Source organism: Pieris rapae, chromosome 1, assembly GCF_905147795.1.
Source record: "Pieris rapae chromosome 1, ilPieRapa1.1, whole genome shotgun sequence".
Classification (NCBI taxonomy): domain Eukaryota; kingdom Metazoa; phylum Arthropoda; class Insecta; order Lepidoptera; family Pieridae; genus Pieris; species Pieris rapae.
In genome coordinates, this window is record NC_059509.1 from 9,458,045 (window position 1) to 9,476,853 (window position 18,809).

Genomic DNA, 18,809 nt, shown 5'->3' on the forward strand with positions numbered 1-18,809 from the left:
CGAACGGTGAAGGAAAACATCGTGAGGAAACCGACATGTCTTACACCCAAAAAGTCGACGACGTGTGTCAGGCACTGGAGGCTGATCACCTTGCTTGCACTTGCCTAATTGATTTAAATAATGATCATGAAACAGATTCAGAAATCTGAGGCCAAGACCTAAAGAGGTTATAGCGCCACTGATTTATTTATAAATTTAAATAATATTCACATAAGAAAGTTTACAATTAAAATTCTTATTAACTAATTATATTCGTCAATATTTTTAGTGTTTTAAGAACGAACAAAAAATCCGCTGTTTCCTTGTAACTTGTCACCTCTGGCATGGTACAAATACGCCTGCGTGTCGTAGCTACGTTTCCAATTTAGCAGCCTTTGAGCGCGTGTTGTGTTGCATACAGACCGGGTGTTTCTGTTCGCTCTGAGTATTGTATTATCCAATTTATTGCTGAAGAATTACTTTTACCCTCGTTCTTCTTCTTTTCTCTTTCGTTCTATTAACTGTACTGGCAAAAATATAAAAAACATAATTTCACAGAATTTATTAATATTGCCAAATGTGTAACGAGCCGCCCATAAAATATATAATATAAGTGCAAGTGTAAAAATCTATCAATAAAATATATAGAATTACTTACTCTATTGGCTTACTCGAATTAGAACCCAAATTACCGAATTACACTTGAACAAAGAAAATTAACTATTTAAAAAAATAAAAAAAAAACAATAGTTGTACATATGTCCAATCTTTAGTTAAAATATGAATTAACAAAATCAAATTTTAATACTCGATATTTTAATATGAATAGTTTACTCGATTTCAGTTCAAACACGTAGAATAACAATTAATACAAAATAGATCGGTAGCCAATTTGAACTCAAGCCAAGAGCAAAGAAATTTTCATTGGAAATAACATTAAATATCGCATAACGTTATATCTTTAGAATCGTGTTCACATAATTGATTTAACTTTGCCCAAGTAATTTAATAAACCGGCCGGGTTTCAACGTTTTAAATTTAATAGGTTAAATGTTATATATTAAACGTCATACAATTGAATGTTCCATGAATTTTACGTTGACATCAAAAAAGGCAGAATTATAATTTAAATTAAAAATGGATGTTTTTATAGATTCACTATAAATCGCAGTATGTATTAAGAAGTGTCAACTAGCATTTTTGCTTCCGAAATTATTTAATGTCTGTTGTACTACCGCGAATTAAATACTTATTTGATAATATCATAGTTAGTTCTTCTTTTAAAAAAGGTAATAAGAAAAGAAATACAATATATTTTTATTGAGTTTTTAATTTTTATACGAGTAAACGTATGATACCACATTTCACAATTTACACCCGTTTAATATTTTGCGAGAAGTTAGAGACAAATTCTGATGAATAGGCAGTAAATTTTATTTACACTATTTATACATACGATTAATTTACCGAAATTTAAAACGTTTTATTTATTTTAATTTAAATTATCTTGCAAAAACATTCCATAGTCTTTTTTAAATTTCTTTTGAATGATCGGCATTTTTTTAGTTAATGTCATTTTATTAATTGGGCTTAAATGTTTTTTTTATTATAATAAAGTAAACTTTAAAAAGTATTTATTAGTCCTTACTAGTAAGTGTTTATTTTATTAGTAGCATATATAATTACATGTAAACTGGATAAGTTTAAGCAGTACTTACATAATATAAATACCAGCTGACCTGACAAACGTCTTTTTGCCATGTATATCATTTATAATAAAAAATAGGGGGTTGATCGTAGAGGGTTGAAAATTTAGGGTTATATGTATTTTTTTGATGCTGTTGATAAAGTTAATAAAAAAATCAAAATTTATCTAAAAATTAAAAAAATATATATTTAGGGGTGGACCACCCTAAATATTTAGGGGATGAAAAATAGATGTTGGCCGATTCTCAGACATACCCAATATGCACTGAAAATTTCATGAGAATCGGTTAAGCCGTTTCGGAGGAGTTTAATTAACCACAAACATCGCGACACGAGAATTTTATATACAAGATTTTTCCTTTAATCATTTAGCCATGTTATCTTTTTTTCTGTGACCAACGGGTAAATGGATATGATTGTCATTTGAAACAATTTTGCAGTATGATACGCTGTGTCATGACGTACGTTTTTACATTGAAATTATGTGAAGTAAATTGAAAGAACTTCGTAAAATGAAAGAGTAATGAACAAATGTGATTTTTGAAATGAGAACACTTGACCTCTTTCATTCCTACTCATTAGATAGAAATCACAAACTTTATTTTTTAAATGAATACATAAATTTTAATTAAATATAAAATAAAAGTTACAAGATACTGAATTCACTAAATGTTATTTGATGAAATTTTGGTTGGCTTAGTATAGAAATCGGATTTTGGATTCTAAATAAATGGGATGATGGAAAAAGGGAGGTATTCATTAGAGACTCAAACGAATGACTTTGAAACCAACCAACAGATTGACAGCGATTTTTACAAGCTTTATATTCAATCATAAATACGTTGTCGTTGGCTTGTTTCTTAAGAATGCGATTAATTAGTTTGAAGACAACGTTTTCCATTTAATACGATAAATCATAAAACATAAAATTGAAAGACTACCATAAGTATATTACAGTACTCCTATCTTAATACATATATATATAAATTACGTCTCACGTTGTTTCTGCGCTATGGACTCCTAAACTACCGAACCGATATCAATGGAATTTGTACACCGTGTGCAGTTTGATTGATGTATAGCTTACTTCTTAATTTATACCAGCAATATTATTTTATTGCAAATATTTGTTTATTATTTGATTCTTCATTATCATCATTAATTCTAACAGATGGCGCTGTATTGAAAGTACCAACGTTTCACATAAGCTGTCTCATAAGTTCTCCTATCGTCTCCCTTAAATAGTTAACTACTATGGCATATAACAAAAACCTTAGCCACAGTAACGCTTGGCCGAGTCTGCTAATATAAATATAGATTATTATTTGTAATGTCCACTTGAATTGACATCTTTCATGAAAAGTGTCCGTCCACAGTAATTTATTATCGAAATTCACCTATTTTCGAAATAAGTTTAGCTCCGTACGGTGCTTACAAGGCTTTAAATAAAATAGTTTTTTAGAACGCCACACAATTTATTCAATAAGCCCTGAACTACTGAAGCCTGGCGACTCGAGAACGCAATTAACAAGGACGCATTTAGCTAATTAATAATTCGAACTCCGTTTTTTGAATTTTAAGATAAGAAAGACTTACTTAGCATATTGTTTTGAGTATTAGCCAACATGTGTATATATATAAATTTCAAATAACAACTTTGCTTAATTGATAAAAATTGTTATTTGTATAACATGTGGAAAAAAATTTAAAATAAATAAAGATAAACTTTAAAACAATATCTTAATATATATATTTCTTGTGTGCGTGTGTATGTGACTGAACTCCACCTAAACGACTGGACCGATTTAGACGAATTTTTTTGTGTGTGTTCAAGGGGATCTGGGAATGGTTTAGATTCACAATTTTGTCCGCTGGACAATGTTTTTTTAATTAATTTTCAATTTATTAGTTGTTGATTGATTGATTTTGGAATGTTTTACATTGGATCCGACAGACGGCGCTACCATCGCAGTGTCAAATTTTAAATAATATTCGAATTTTAATTTTAGTCTGTCCCGAAATTTAAAAAAAGTTTTGTTATCATTGTGTTATATCGTGTGTGACCATGTGCTGGATCGTTAGATATTGTCATAACATTTGTATAATAATTTTCATCAAAATGGCTTATTAAAAATTGAAATTTTGAAATTAAAGACGTGTTGACAGGACAACGTCTGTCGGATCCGCTAGTTTTTATATATAACAATAACATGGCAATCATAGCTGGCAAAAAAACTTTGTGTACTTATGTACACGCGTAAAAAAATTTACTTCTTTGGCGTAACAAGATAAAAATCTTTTCAAAAATTTTATTCTACGTTTGTAGAAAAACAACACAATTAAAAAAAATGTGACGTGCGCGCGCGTCCTAAAAATTTACTCTCATCATTTTTCCCTTTCAAGCAAGTATAATTTCAAAAATCACTCGAGATGGCGTTTTTCTCATTTATTTTATTTATTAACACTTCGTTGCATTACATAAAAGAAAAAAAAAAAACATAATTTAATGAAAAGCAACTGGCGGTCTTATCGCTTTCGAGCGATTTATTCCAGACAACCACTGTTTTTTATTTAATTAAATTAAATTGGCGGTAAACATCATTTAATTTCTGCCGTTTAAAAATGTACAAATTCAGTTATTCTTACATAATACACTTGGGACACAATGCGACATAAAATGACAAATTGTTCGAATTTAGAAGAGACTTCGAATTAGAGAGAAACCTAAGAATTGTCACCATCTAAGCGATTACCGGGTTAGAAAATTGTACGTTCAAGGCTCGTTAGTTGGGAATATTGGATCATTGTTGCTCCCAATCGTTTCATTCGGTCTTATATATAAAGTTTCCAACTTTCGTTAATTTCTTCAAAGTAATAAATAAAATATCATTTTTTTATACTTTGGAATATTATGCATATACTTATATATACACATGTATATACCTTGTACATATCTATATCTAGGTTAAGGTAGGGGGTTGGTAGCAGTTTTTTTAAACTCTCTTGTGATATATACACAGATAGGAAGTTTTCAGATAAGTAGGTGATCAGCTTAAGGCCCAAATATTTCAGTCTTACATATAAATAAATATAACGAGAACAAAACGTAAGATGAATATGAAAACAACAGCTAGCGTTTATCAAAGAGATATCACGTAAATTAATTATTAAAGAAAGTAAATGAAATGAAGATAACACAATTACGTCTCAAATGTAATGTAATTGAGGAAAAGAAGAATAATTTTCATGCGAAGTGAGATTTGAATCTTTCTTATGATGAATTTCGTCTACGTAGCATAAAATTTTTACGAAATCGCCTTCGAATCTTGGCGTCACTTTGGCGTTTAATTGGATGTTAAATCAAGCGTCTTATGAATTATATTTTAAATATTACGACAAGACTAGAATGACGTAACTCCAAGCTGTGCTAGCTGCCGAATATATGCAAAAATAAATATAAAGGTCCTTATTATTTTGTATCCTTGCCCTATGGCATTCCACAGGGTCGACTATTCCTTACTCTGAGGAGTAAGAATGCGAACGGCAAATATAGACATAAACGTTGATAACATTATTTAGAATAGGTAAGAATTTTTCTGAAATACTTTTATTAATGATAAAAATGCAGTTCTGTATTGTATTAGAATATATTGAAAATGTAGACTATTTTGTATTAAATTTTGATATTCTTTCCTTATGGCAAATGATTTCCATAATACGTATTTACTCACTTTTTTATCTAAATTACTCTTATTTCTTACACACACAACAACATTGCAGAATTGCGTCATAAAGCTTACACATTTTCTAATTTTAATTTGATTAGAACAAAAAATGGCCAACTGATATGACTGATATAACAAATTCTGTAGGAAAAGTTATATAAACTTTTCGTACAGAATTTGTTCTGCCTACGTAAAACTAGAAATGCAGAACAATGAACGAACCCTGTGTTCTCGTCAGTTGAAATGTGGTTAGAGGATTGCAACTCTAAATGATAGTACAAATTTTGTGAATATCACAATTTTCGCTACAGTTTCATAACATTTTTAAACTAATTTCATTGAAGGAAATTATCAGTTTTAAATATTAAGTATTATAGGAGGTTTCTGAACTATTATGCTAAATTTTCTTCAATTTACAGGTATGTGAAGTTTATTAAATTACGTGGGTCTGAAACGTTTAGAACTGGCCAGTTAGAAACATTACTAATGACGATGAATTTCAGTTTTAGAACTCTTTGGTAACCTAATGTAGCATTTGTTTTTGTGAATCGGCGGCAAATCTAAAACTCTTGTTACACGTGAAAATGAACCTAACGCGGGGAAATTTTCGGTCAATCATTTATTACTACTTTCGTTGTGGGCTTACTCAACAACAAACTAAGATTATTAACGAAGACCCATCTCGTGCCACTGTTTGCAATTGGTTTAACGAGTTTAAGCGTGGACATATTTTAAGAGCGACTACTGAAGATAACATCAGTGCGACGCATGGCAGAGTAACATAAGAGAGTGATATATTAACAGATATATGTGATAGGTGATATATTAGCAAAGCCTATGCATTGGCATGAGTTAAGTGAAAAAAATATTACAGACACATTTAGGCATCAGGAAGCTTTGTATAAGATGGATTCCCGATACTTACTTAATCGAAGGCCAGAAACACCTTCGCATAGACTGTTGCCAATTGGTAGATAAGTCCAACGGCGGTGACTCAAATGCAGTTTTTGACATCGTCACAGGTGATGAAAGCTAAATATATTGCTGCGAACCCGAAACCAAAAGTCAATCAGCTCAGTGGGTATTTCAGGTAAAGTTTTAAGGTAAAGGCAGAAGTCAAGGAAAAAATATTATTGCCTTATTCAAACAAACGAAAATCATTAATTCATATAGGTAACATATTGTACACTTATGAATGTCAAAAAAAAGAAATATTCATTAAATGATTCTAATTTTACATTTACTGTCAGTTCTCAAATCAAGGGCGTAGAACGGAAGAGAAGAACTGGCAATAAACTCTCCGCCACTCTTTTTAATCATTTCGTTGGAAAGGTCATTTCGCGACAGTTGTGGTAGAAGATGGAAGAGCCGTTACTGTTGTATTGGAAAAAAATCGACAGCAGTGCCCTCGAAGCAGGATCCTCCTTTACCATGAGTGGTTCCATGGAATGCCACGATGTGTAGAGAGGAACGGAGATTACTTCGAAAAACCATCAAAGTATTGGCAATTTTCGTACTTCTTAACTTCTCGTGTGTTACGTAGGTATTACATATTTACGAAAAATATTACTCGTTCTGCAACAATTTTATTCATACTCTGCTTGGTAGTAGCGTGATGTGGCTATTTGGATACTGCCTATAGCATTCTTCCCTAAATTGCTTAAATGAACAAAAATTGCATCATGAGTCTATATACCAGACCTGAGTATAATTATTGAATCTCACTTCTTTTCTATTTACCAATTCATAAACCAATTATTTTATTGTTTCAGGTATCCAGTTGGTTTTGCAAATCGACTAAGATGTTTTAAAACGTGGTGTTCATAAATACTTGAAATATATTTCACTGTATTGCTTACCATGCCAAGGACGCTAGTGTTGTGCTAACGTTTACGTGATGTGCTAGTGAAGTCAAAGGATTAGTGTTACAGTGTGATGTGATGTGTTAGTGTTCACCATGCTGGCGTTGTGTCGCCTGATCGCAACTGCTGTGATCTTGTGGGCTACTATTGCCATGGCGGCAAAGAATGGTAAGTCTTTATATACTTATATCGAACTATAAATAAGAAAATATAATATTTATGTAGATTTCTCTGACTTATATTTATTGAACAAAGCCATTAGTAAATTTAGACGAAAAACTCCACCCACTGTCTTATTCAGAAAAACTATGTCTGTTGTCTGTACACTATTAAATCGGTTTCTTTTGTCTCTGGACGTAAGTACAATTGAATAAAAAATGTTTATTACACTTACACACGACCCATTGCCTAAGTAAATATTAGTGCAGTATAAATCATTGACACAGAACATACGCTTCTTAATTCTATATTTTTAATTCCATTTATTATTAAAATTATGTTTATTTTCCGTAAAATCCTTTTCTGAATCGTTTCTGATCGTGACTTACTTTAGAAATTCTATATAAATTCCAGTCGTAGTTCACACACATTCAAACCTCTTAGATAAAGACAAGATTTACAATGCAAATGGAACAAAGCGCAACATATACGACTTGATTCCCACAATATTAGATACTTGCAGAGCACTAGTCCTAGATTGTCATATTCGTATAACGAAGACGGCGCTTTATTCGGCGTTTACTGGTGCAGTTGGGAAATAAGTGTTTCTTTGAATAGAATAATAATAATAATAGTCTTTATTCAGATACATTTTACATCATATATTTTATGTACATTTAAACAAATTTCCATTTTAATTCAATTCTGGTGCATCTGTGTGCCCATTTTTGGCAAAGGCCTCCTCCAAATCCCGCCATTCCTCTCTGCACTGTGCCACTCTCTGCCATGTACCACCTGCCGTTTCTTTAATGTGGTCAATCCACCTTCTCAGTTGTCTCCCTCTTTTGCGTTTGCTGTACCTTGGGCACCAGTTAAGTTCTGTACCTCTTGCGATGTATCCCACCCATTTCCACTTTAGTTTCTTGATTGTTATTGTAACAGTTACCTTAGTTATTTTCCTTAATGCTGTACTCTTTATTTTGTCTCTTCTTGTTTTCCTGATCATACAACGTTCCATCGCTTTTTTGAATAAATAAGAATAAATGTATCGATTCCTTTACGATATTTTCAATGGTTTACTGTTATTAAAAACCGTAAATAGAATGTAAATTCCTCTCCCCATCTCTCCTCCTTGAGATAGAACTCAAAGTCATCTCAAATTTTATCTAAGTTTGTTTTTATACAAGTATAGTAAGGAACATTATGGAAACCGCTTTTAATAAAGAAAATATAGATTCACTGGTATTTTAAAATAAATTCCGTACTGTTTGTAACTAAACAGATTTTATTTTGCATGATACCAATATAACTATCATTGCCACTATTAGGTGTTAATAAATATAAAACAAATCAATTAATACAATGGTTCAAAATATTCTAGTAAACTTATTACTGATTTTGTATACATACATAATATATTCATAAATATATTGCGAGGGAAGTATATTTGTTTCCTTGAATTTATCTCTCAGAGATTTCCAACATTTAAAATTATAGATTGCACAAATAGCCCTCTTCTGCAGGATGAAAATAGATTTGACATCAGCAGCATGACCACATAATAATAAGCCAGTCATTAAGCTGTGAAGGTAACTAAAATAAACAATTCTAGCTGTAATTGTACAACGATCGATTTACTGTACACTATTGTTGAAACCTATTGCAGTCGAATGATTTAAAGACTAATGTGCCTCAAACTAAAACTTAACTCTTATAAAAAGGGAGCTCCAGTCCTCAGGTCAGAACAGTACTAGTACAGTGTGGTGCCGAATTTGCGCTTTACACAGGTGCAAGCGGTGGCCCGGAGTGAAGTACTGTCTCGGATTGCTGATCATACCAAGCTTCTTAGAGGCTAATTTAACGCTGAACGTCATTTGATATGTCAACGCCCAGTATTACTATGTTGGCTGTGTGATGCTTTAAGGAGAGTGTCTCTGAAGAGAGACCGAGAGTAGAGTGTGACCCTGTGCAGGTAGCACGGCCAGTGTATCCCCAGTGCTATCATTCGTAATAAATGTTGCACTTTCAACATATCATCAATAAGCAAGAGAGACTGCCGGGTTAGAGATAGGACACCGCCTTGTGGGACTTTAGCATTCATGTCATGGTAATTCAAGGTCACATTCAATGCAAAGAAACATCCCAGAAGATCGACCTTCCCCTCTCTCTTGCGGTATGGGCCAGCGAGTTTCTCGGACCTGCGTTAAAGCAGTTTAACTTTCAGCGCAAGGCCGGTAAGCGTGTGATGACCTAACATCCCATCCATCCTAAAGTCACTGACCACAACACACGCCACACGTCACTGTTTCCGGAGCTTTCACTTTTACGAAAATATCATGTTATTTTTGACCCTCAATCAACGTATATAGCGTCATATATTTTATAGTTGTCTGCGGACTATCTGTACAGCTTCTTATCCAGATGAACACAAAAATGTAAAACAGAGTCAAACGCTCATCAGTGACATGACGCTCAAGGGAGCGCTTGCTTTTTGCATCGAAAGATATAAATTTTCTCGGTGTAACGTTTGAAAATAAGACTTAAGACTGGGATTTTCCGATAGCCTTTTAATGTTATTAAGAGATTTAGAATTGAAAATAGTCGCGGTTAGTAGTTAAAGTAGTGGTTGAGTATACAAAAATTAAATAAATAAAAATGTAAACGTTATAATTTACTTTTATGTTAGTAATTAAACAGTAGTATAATATATATATTTAAAAATATTTACTTTCCATTCCTTGCAAAAGTATAGCAGACATTTAGTTCTAGTAACTCAAGGTTCAGGTAGAGAACTAAATATTTTCTCTGAAGAATCAAGGTTAGTGTCAGTTAAGCATATTATATATAAATTGCTATTTAAAACATTGAAATGTAAAACTGGTGTTTGCTCTTGACTTGATTAACATTCTGATAAAACAATAGCAAAAAAAACCAACACATTAATTAATAAAATCCGAAATAGATTATGAATATAATATTAATATAAATGTCACTGATTAATTACGGTATTAGGAGACAAACTTTAAATTTTTTCATATCATTTGTTAACTATTTGAAAGCACATTTAACAAATTAAAAACCGTGTCCATAATACTCTCATTCCTTTTTTCGGGAATTCCGTATTAATTAAAACTCATATACACTCAGTATTTTTCAACCAGTTGATTGACACCTAGAAAATTAATTGTGTCCTAAATGACCTGTTCTGTCCTGATTATGTCTATAAGTATTCAGTTTTTCTTCTGTAATAACCCTATCTGTCAGCATATGCCTTAAAAAAGCTAGGGGAATTAGGTGAATGCATAATTCTTGTCGTCGCCTTACCAAGTTTGGAATGCATACGTATGTATACAAATACTATACCTATAATATGTTTATTTCCTGTGGAGCAAGCAATCTAGGCAAAACATTCCGGAGATTCTTTAGCAGAAATGAGATCATACTTGTTTCGGTATGTCTGATAGAAAGACCTGTGCCATCAGCCACCTAAAAACGTATGGAATGGCGCCTATTTCATATTTAAAGGGTGGAGGAAGGATGGTCAGCTCAGGACATGTAAGAATAACTATTTTCCAAACGGTATCATAAGTTCCACAATTCGCTTACTTACAAAACAATGCGAATTCAGTGTGTCTGTTAGAGACTCAGGACCGCTATGACGTTGTAGTTACGCGTCCAATCAAAGTTCACTGAGCTGCTCACAATTTATTTCTGCAATAAAAAGTTACTAATGAGCCAAAGTTACTGGAGGATGACGTCCTTTTATATATATTCTTTCAATAAGTCACTGTCTGCTTCAATCGGCTGATGAACACAATATATATACTAGATGCCCCCTCGAACTTCGTTTCTCCTTCGTTTCACAAAAAAACATTATACTTTAGCCTCTAACACGTGGTAATCATGATATTGAATTGTAGCTTATATGACACGTTTATCGGTTTACCAAGCAGTGCCGTCTATTGATAACATACTCAATCCTGTCAAACAGTATCGACATCTGTTAGGATCTTTTGGAGTTAATAGATCATTGTGACAGTCAATTAAAAATACACAAATAATTTGCAAAAAAATAAAATTGCGGCTACAATTAAAGATCTAAGCTATCCTATCCCTTAAGTTGGACCAGCCTGCTCACGGTGTGCCAATTTAATTTAAAATCGGTTAAGTAGTTTAGGAGTCCATCGCGGACCAACATGGTGTCAGAAGGTTTATATATATTAAGATTTATAAATATATCTTATAGTCTAATAATTTGTGCTTTATATATTGGTACAACACAAATTATTAAACTGTGTTGCGCACCACATAAAGCAAAACGGGCGAATGCGCGGTTATCCAAATGACCGACAAAGAATTGATTTGGGTACAGTTATATAGACATAAAATATTGTCGTCTTAAGTTTTTTTAATGTATTTTAATTAGTTGGGATGGAGAACAAAGTACTTAGAAAGTCATAGAGAGATTCTTAGAGCATAAGTTTGCACTAAGCCGTGCCAGAGCAAAGTTAAGCGCTTCACTTAAATGCGCTCGCCTTGACAGCGTCATGTTACTTTAAAACTTTTTAAAAGAATTTCTTTTAAAAAATCTCACATTGCTTTTTTTCTCTAGTTGTCACATGGGAATTATTACTGTTGGGTATGTAATGGTTTGCTAAAAGCTTACATAAATGTAAAGAAACACATACTTAAGCTTAAGTAAGTACGTACATTTTGTTTTGTTGTCGGATTCCTAAAATGCAGTTAGTTTTTAACAAATTATTTATTTTTCTATTCGAAATCGTATTAAATATAATATGAGTTTATTATATTATCCATCAATGTGGTATTTAGGTAACAATAAAAGAGGGAATTGGAGAAAAGTAAAGTAATCGATCTTTCTTTACAAAATCGTAGCCATTAGTGGTTAGGATAAGAACGCATTTGTTTCTTGTAATGCTTATTTAGGTTTTGTATTGCAAATACCTAATTGGTATAATTTAGGTTAAGCGTAAACCATCTTGAGTTATTACAACGATTAATCCAAATGTGTATATACTTAACACAAGATTTTGTTACATATCCCAATTCAGAGTAAAAAATTAACGGTGATTAAAACTCCTATAGGTGTTTGTTTTTGAATATATATGATTTTCTTCAATGAGCAACACACGATTATGTATAAGACACCAAAAACCTACGGCGTGCATGAGGGATAGATAACTAAATGCATATAAAACAAAAATTTCAAAGAAATTTGATTAAATATTACCTTTCAAGTATGTATACTTTATATACACATCAAACTGATCAACCATTTACACATAAGAGTTCTTTCAGCTATAAAAGTTTTATTTTTAGACTCCTTTTTCTATTTTCTTAACCTTTATGATCGCTAAGATATTCTCGAGATTCATTTTGAATGCAGAAAAGCTCTCGTGACATTTTTTATTTATACACAAGAGGAATATTCTAAAATGGTCACTGGTTATTGTAGTAAGGTGAAATTTGCATTTCTTTAACATTTTTAAAGAAAACTGCGTTATTTATGTAATAGGAATTCCGTTTAAAAGAGAATATCACTCAAATGTATTAGTGTAGATTTTTAAAGTTTTTTTTAAGAACTAATTAACATCTACTGGACGATGGAACAAAAAAGTTTATAAGCGGTTTATTGTAAAAATAGTAAATTAATATTAACATTACTATATTATTATGTTATGTTAATTACTTTATTTTAGATTTAAGCTTAGTTACTCAATACTATAAAATATGCTCTTAGTTCAAAACACTGTTTTAAATTTAAAACGTTGATATTTTCTTCTCCTATTCGAATGCTAGAGATATTACCGAAGACTTTGAGAGGAATAAATCATTGTTATACCTGATTTACGGGCTATTTGCGACTGCCTTCTAGAGGGCAGCTCGTAATAATTTTAGAATAAATTGATTTCTCCTTAACTCATGCAAATACGTTTCTTCTATATATCTTCTATAGCTATTTAGCAAACTATATTTAACTACAATTTTTGTTTTTTTTATTACCAGCAAGCAAAAACTAATATCAATGGAGTTATAATATAGACTAAGAATAATAAGCCGAGTATATTCACAATTCAAACGAGGAAGTTTCTGAAGAGAATAAGAGTATTGTAGAAGTCCCTAGGGGCAAGGAAACTCGCATGCTCAAGTCTGGATGCACAAGTTTCGTTGTTAAGACGATAGCCAATTTGTCTTTATTGTATGAGTTTGAATGCTCAATTGTTTATATAGTTTTTAAATGGTCTTATAGAAACTGAAATTGTATTATTAAACTAGAATTGTTTTAATAATCAGTAGCTCTACCTGGATTTTCCGATAAATGTTAATACTTTCATAGAAATAGATAAAAAAGATCAATTCCGGAATATATTGTTCACCTATAACAATAGCTGTCCAACGCTTTGCTTTCATAGAGCCGCGAATTTATATTATCTATAACCTTTTTCGATAAAGGATGGTTGGTTTAGTAGTATCAGCGAACGATTCGTATCGATTCAATCCCTGGCTCTGCACCAAACGAGTATATAAAAAAAAATATATAAATCAATAGCATTTTTAAAATAGTATTACAGATTTACTTCTTTACTCCGCAATCTAAATGTTTTCCAAACATTTTCCTCGTACTAACATTTGACGTAAGAACAAAACCCTTACTCCAAATGTATAAAGTTAGAGGCTGCTTTGGTAGATGTAATTTCTTAACTCAGACCATTTTCAGTTTACGTCAGAGGAACTTGATAATTTATTTATTCACGAGTTCCACTTGACGTGTTAAGGTAAGCCTTTGTCACTGTAATGATCTTACATCTGCTTACAATGACCGAATTTACACCGTATTGTATTATATACGAAAACTAAAATATTAAAAATTTAAATTCAATAATAAATCAGCTATACGAATATATTACAGAAATACTAGTAATCGTATATTTGTACTAGTACAGAAAAAGATTTTAAATTTTTATTGAAACTATTAAATTTCATGTTTTCATGACACAGGAGGCTGGTCACCTAATTGCTTATAGACTGAAAAATGATCATGTAACAGATTCAGAAATCTGAGGCCTAAGCCTAAAGAGGTGGTAGCGCGACTTTATTATTTCTTTTTAAAACGGATTAATAGAGTGACCAAGTGCGAGTGAGTGTTTATAACGTTATTTTGAATCGAATCTTGTTAGCATTTGTTTTATTAAATTTCAAGCAAATTATTAATTAATGTATTTTGTCAAAAATTTAATTATTCAACCTCTAAAGCTTTGACTTATAATTTTTCACTATATTAAATGTTAACTTTTTTAAAAATCATTTATTCATGTAGGTAACTTAATGTACGCTTTTGAACGTCAAAATAAGAAATATATATTAAATGATTATAATTTTACATTTATTTTTTTATTTACACTTCAAATTACAAGGGATGCAACGGGCGGCCTTATCGCTAACAAGCAATCTCTTCCAGGCAACCCTAGTAAGAAAAGAAAAGAAAAGTAAAAATGATGAGTGCAAGAAGTGCATAACCAGATTTTTTTAGAAAGAATTTACTACCAGTTCTCAAATGAAGGTCGTAGAACGGAAGAGAAGAACTGGCAATAAACTCTCCGCCACTCTTTTTAATCGCCATGTTTTTAATTTTACACAACGTTTGTAAGCTGCAGCCATTACACCAGGTTCCATATAATAAATAAAACAAAGGTATGTCCTCTACCAGCAGGAGCATGGTGAAATAGGAGCACGCACTTACATACTCGTGGGAACAATACGCAAACACGTAGTAGAAACAACTAATATCACCGCATACACGAATTTAAGTACGACCAGTCACCACAAGTAGCACCCGTTCACGAGTATAACGCATGGCCAGTCATCGGCCCCCTCGCCATATTTTAGGGAGAGAGACAACCCGACGCATGGACGCCGTCACAAGGTGCGTTCAACATTTAGGTGAGCATGACGATCCTTGAAATTTGGACCTTGCTACACAAGAAAATAGTAATAATACTACTTATACTGAAATAACTTAATACGACATGAATCACGATTTGTTCCCACTTTACATTTAAAAAAGTCGTAGATGTCGACGATTGCCTATTATAATAGGCCTTAGCAAGCAGTTTTACTTTAATGTAGGTACGATTTAATTTATTGACAACATTTGTATCTCATAAAGGATTTTGTTATAAAAAAGTATGCAATTGCCTTGGAAAGAAACTATGGTTTTAATCAATTTTATTTTAAATGTACCTGAAAAAGCATTAATTCCAATTGTTAGTGTATCTCAATAGAAGCCTAACATATTGTGTTTTTTTATATGTAACCCAGCAGTGATTTTGAAAAAGGTACTAATTTTGGATTGCCAATGGGCAACGTCTAGCTTTTGCTACTATTAAAATCAAAATGTATTTATCTGTGTTGCATAATATAAACCACGAAACGATAAAGCCTTGGACTTAAAAATATTTTTTCATTTTAAGTCAAAGGAAATGAAACTTGAAAAGATTATTTATTTTCCTTAAGAAATCAAATAACATATAGAGTTGAACTATACTCGCAACTATTGTACAAGTACTTCTACTTCCTCAAATGCTCTCGACAACTAATCAGATAACTTTCTTGTTTAATCTTGTAAACATCGGCACATACTACACAATAGTATGTTATCTAATCTCTTCTATTACAAGTTGATTTTTCATGTGTGTAATAACAAAACTGATTGTGTTCAGTGTAAGAGCGTACTAATTCTTAATAGGCCGGAAATGCACTCGCGAGCCCTCCAGTGTCCTTCGCGAGAGTGTCCATGGGCGGCGGTATTACTTAACATTGAGCACACAGATGAGCCTCCTGCCCGTTTGCCCCCTGTTCTATAAAAACATGTGTTTAGGGTACGATAAATTAGGGTTGCATTTATAAGATCGTACATTTGTACCCTAACATATTTCTACTTGTAGGCAAAAGATTATTTCTACTTACCTTTTGACCTCTGAGTCGATTTATCGCTATAGACGAAATTAATTATATAATTTGTCCATACACAGGTGCCTAATGCGCGCCTATTAAATCTTTAGTCTTACGAAAAAGAAGCAGTGTTCCATAAAAAACCCAATAAGTATTAATAACGTATGTGATAATAGTAGAAGAAGAGAGAGAGCCGTACGACGTACTTAAGAACCGTACGCCATAAAATTATAACTTCCATACACAAAATAATCGTCGTACATTGAACATAGAGTAGATCGACTCATTTGTTGTGATAGGTTATATATGCGTGGATGATACTGAAAATGTTTAGAACTGGCCAGTTAGAGACATTGCTAATGAAATTTTTTTTTAATTTCAATTTCAGAACTCATTGATAACCTAATGTAGTATATTCTAGGCATTTGTAATTTTTTTATGTGAATTGGCGGCAAATTTAAAACTCGGTCAGATTTTCGCTCAGATTTATTATGATTGCTTACTCAATAACAAAGCATCTCGTGCCACTATTTACAATTGGTTTAAGGTGTTAATTGTGGACGTAGCAATATCAATGATGATTTGGGTGAGGCGTCCCTCACTCCCTGCCTCCTTTAACAGCGACTACTGAAGATAACATCTGTGCTGTGTGATGCTATATTATGACAAAAGGTTTTTACATTAAGTTTGATAACGTGAATTAACCCAATTTAATCCAATATTAACATATTTATTTATTACAAAGATAAATTTATCGTAGGAAATATTACGACCTTCTGAACATGATTTAACAAATATATTAAAAGTAAACAATCGTATCCTATTAATCTCCATTTCTTATTATTTCTACACAAGTGAACTCATTTTTTTTAATCCTACCGGACTAGCATTTTTCTCCGATGTCTAATATGAATGATTTTGCAAAGGTATTATATTTGTTAAATCATTTTACCTCAATTTGTTTGTATGGAAAAATTAGTATTGTAATTGTTTAGATTTTTCTTGTATGCTTACGTTAATATGCATATTGCCACGGATATCCTTTAAATGAAAAGAAAAATACCATAACGTAAAATCTTGTAGTGATTGTTAAGTGTGAAAAATCTTTTAGGGAATCGGTAACTAATACTATTCTCAACTGCAAAGATAATTATTAAACACACTTTAAGTAATTAGGTAGTGTCGACTCGTTTTAAAAGCTTTACTGCTCTATGTACATCACCAAAATAATCATTTATTCGTAACTGTATTTCTAAGAAAGTACGGTGTGAGTTGCGGAAGTTTGCCCTACTTTGTATCGGACGACATGTTTATGAGTAAAGTTTTCACTTGACGACTACTATCTCTTTACTTGACACTTCCCGAGCGAATACCATATATCTTAACTCGAAACATTTTTAATTGTCGATCCTAGTTAAGTGCTTTGCCGCAAATACTCGGTATATATGCCTGATTTCAAACTTTATTACGAGATAAGTTTTTACATATCTTTTAGAAGGTTATGATTTATTTATTGAAGTACACCGCATTGAATGTTTTCCTTAAGTGTCATTTGTGCAAATACATTAACTTAACTAAAAAGTAAATATGTATGTTAAAGTTTTATAAAAAAACTCAATGTTTTAATAGTGACCGCGTCGATGGGGTTTTGCTCGAATACAAATACTAAATTAAAGAAAGCATGTACAAACTAAACTTCGATTTTTTCCTGAAGACTAAATTAACAAGAAAATATTATCTAGTTTAGTTAATAATAGTTAGCAAATGTTTTCATTGGAATATATCAATTTATAGACAGTATGAATAAAACAAACAATTACAAATACGATATTGTACAGATTACATATATATTATAGAACATTTTTACGAGATAAGTTTTTACATATCTTTTAGAAGGTTATGATTTATTTATTGAAGTACACCGCATTGAATGTTTTCCTTAAGTGTCATTTGTGCAAATACATTAACTTAACTAAAAAGTAAATATGTATGTTAAAGTTTTATAAAAAAACTCAATGTTTTAATAGTGACCGCGTCGATGGGGTTTTGCTCGAATACAAATACTAAATTAAAGAAAGCATGTACAAACTAAACTTCGATTTTTTCCTGAAGACTAAATTAACAAGAAAATATTATCTAGTTTAGTTAATAATAGTTAGCAAATGTTTTCATTGGAATATATCAATTTATAGACAGTATGAATAAAACAAACATTACGTAACTGTCAAATTTAATCTAAGAAATCAAAATTTCAGCCTTATGTGATAAAAATAGATCAATTAATTATGTGAGTCTGTGACGTCTTATACAAGCAAGATGAACTTATAAGTACTATTTGAAGCCTATTATTAAAACATTCAATTTATAAGGCACTTACTCTAGAATCGTTGAAATTACGCAATTA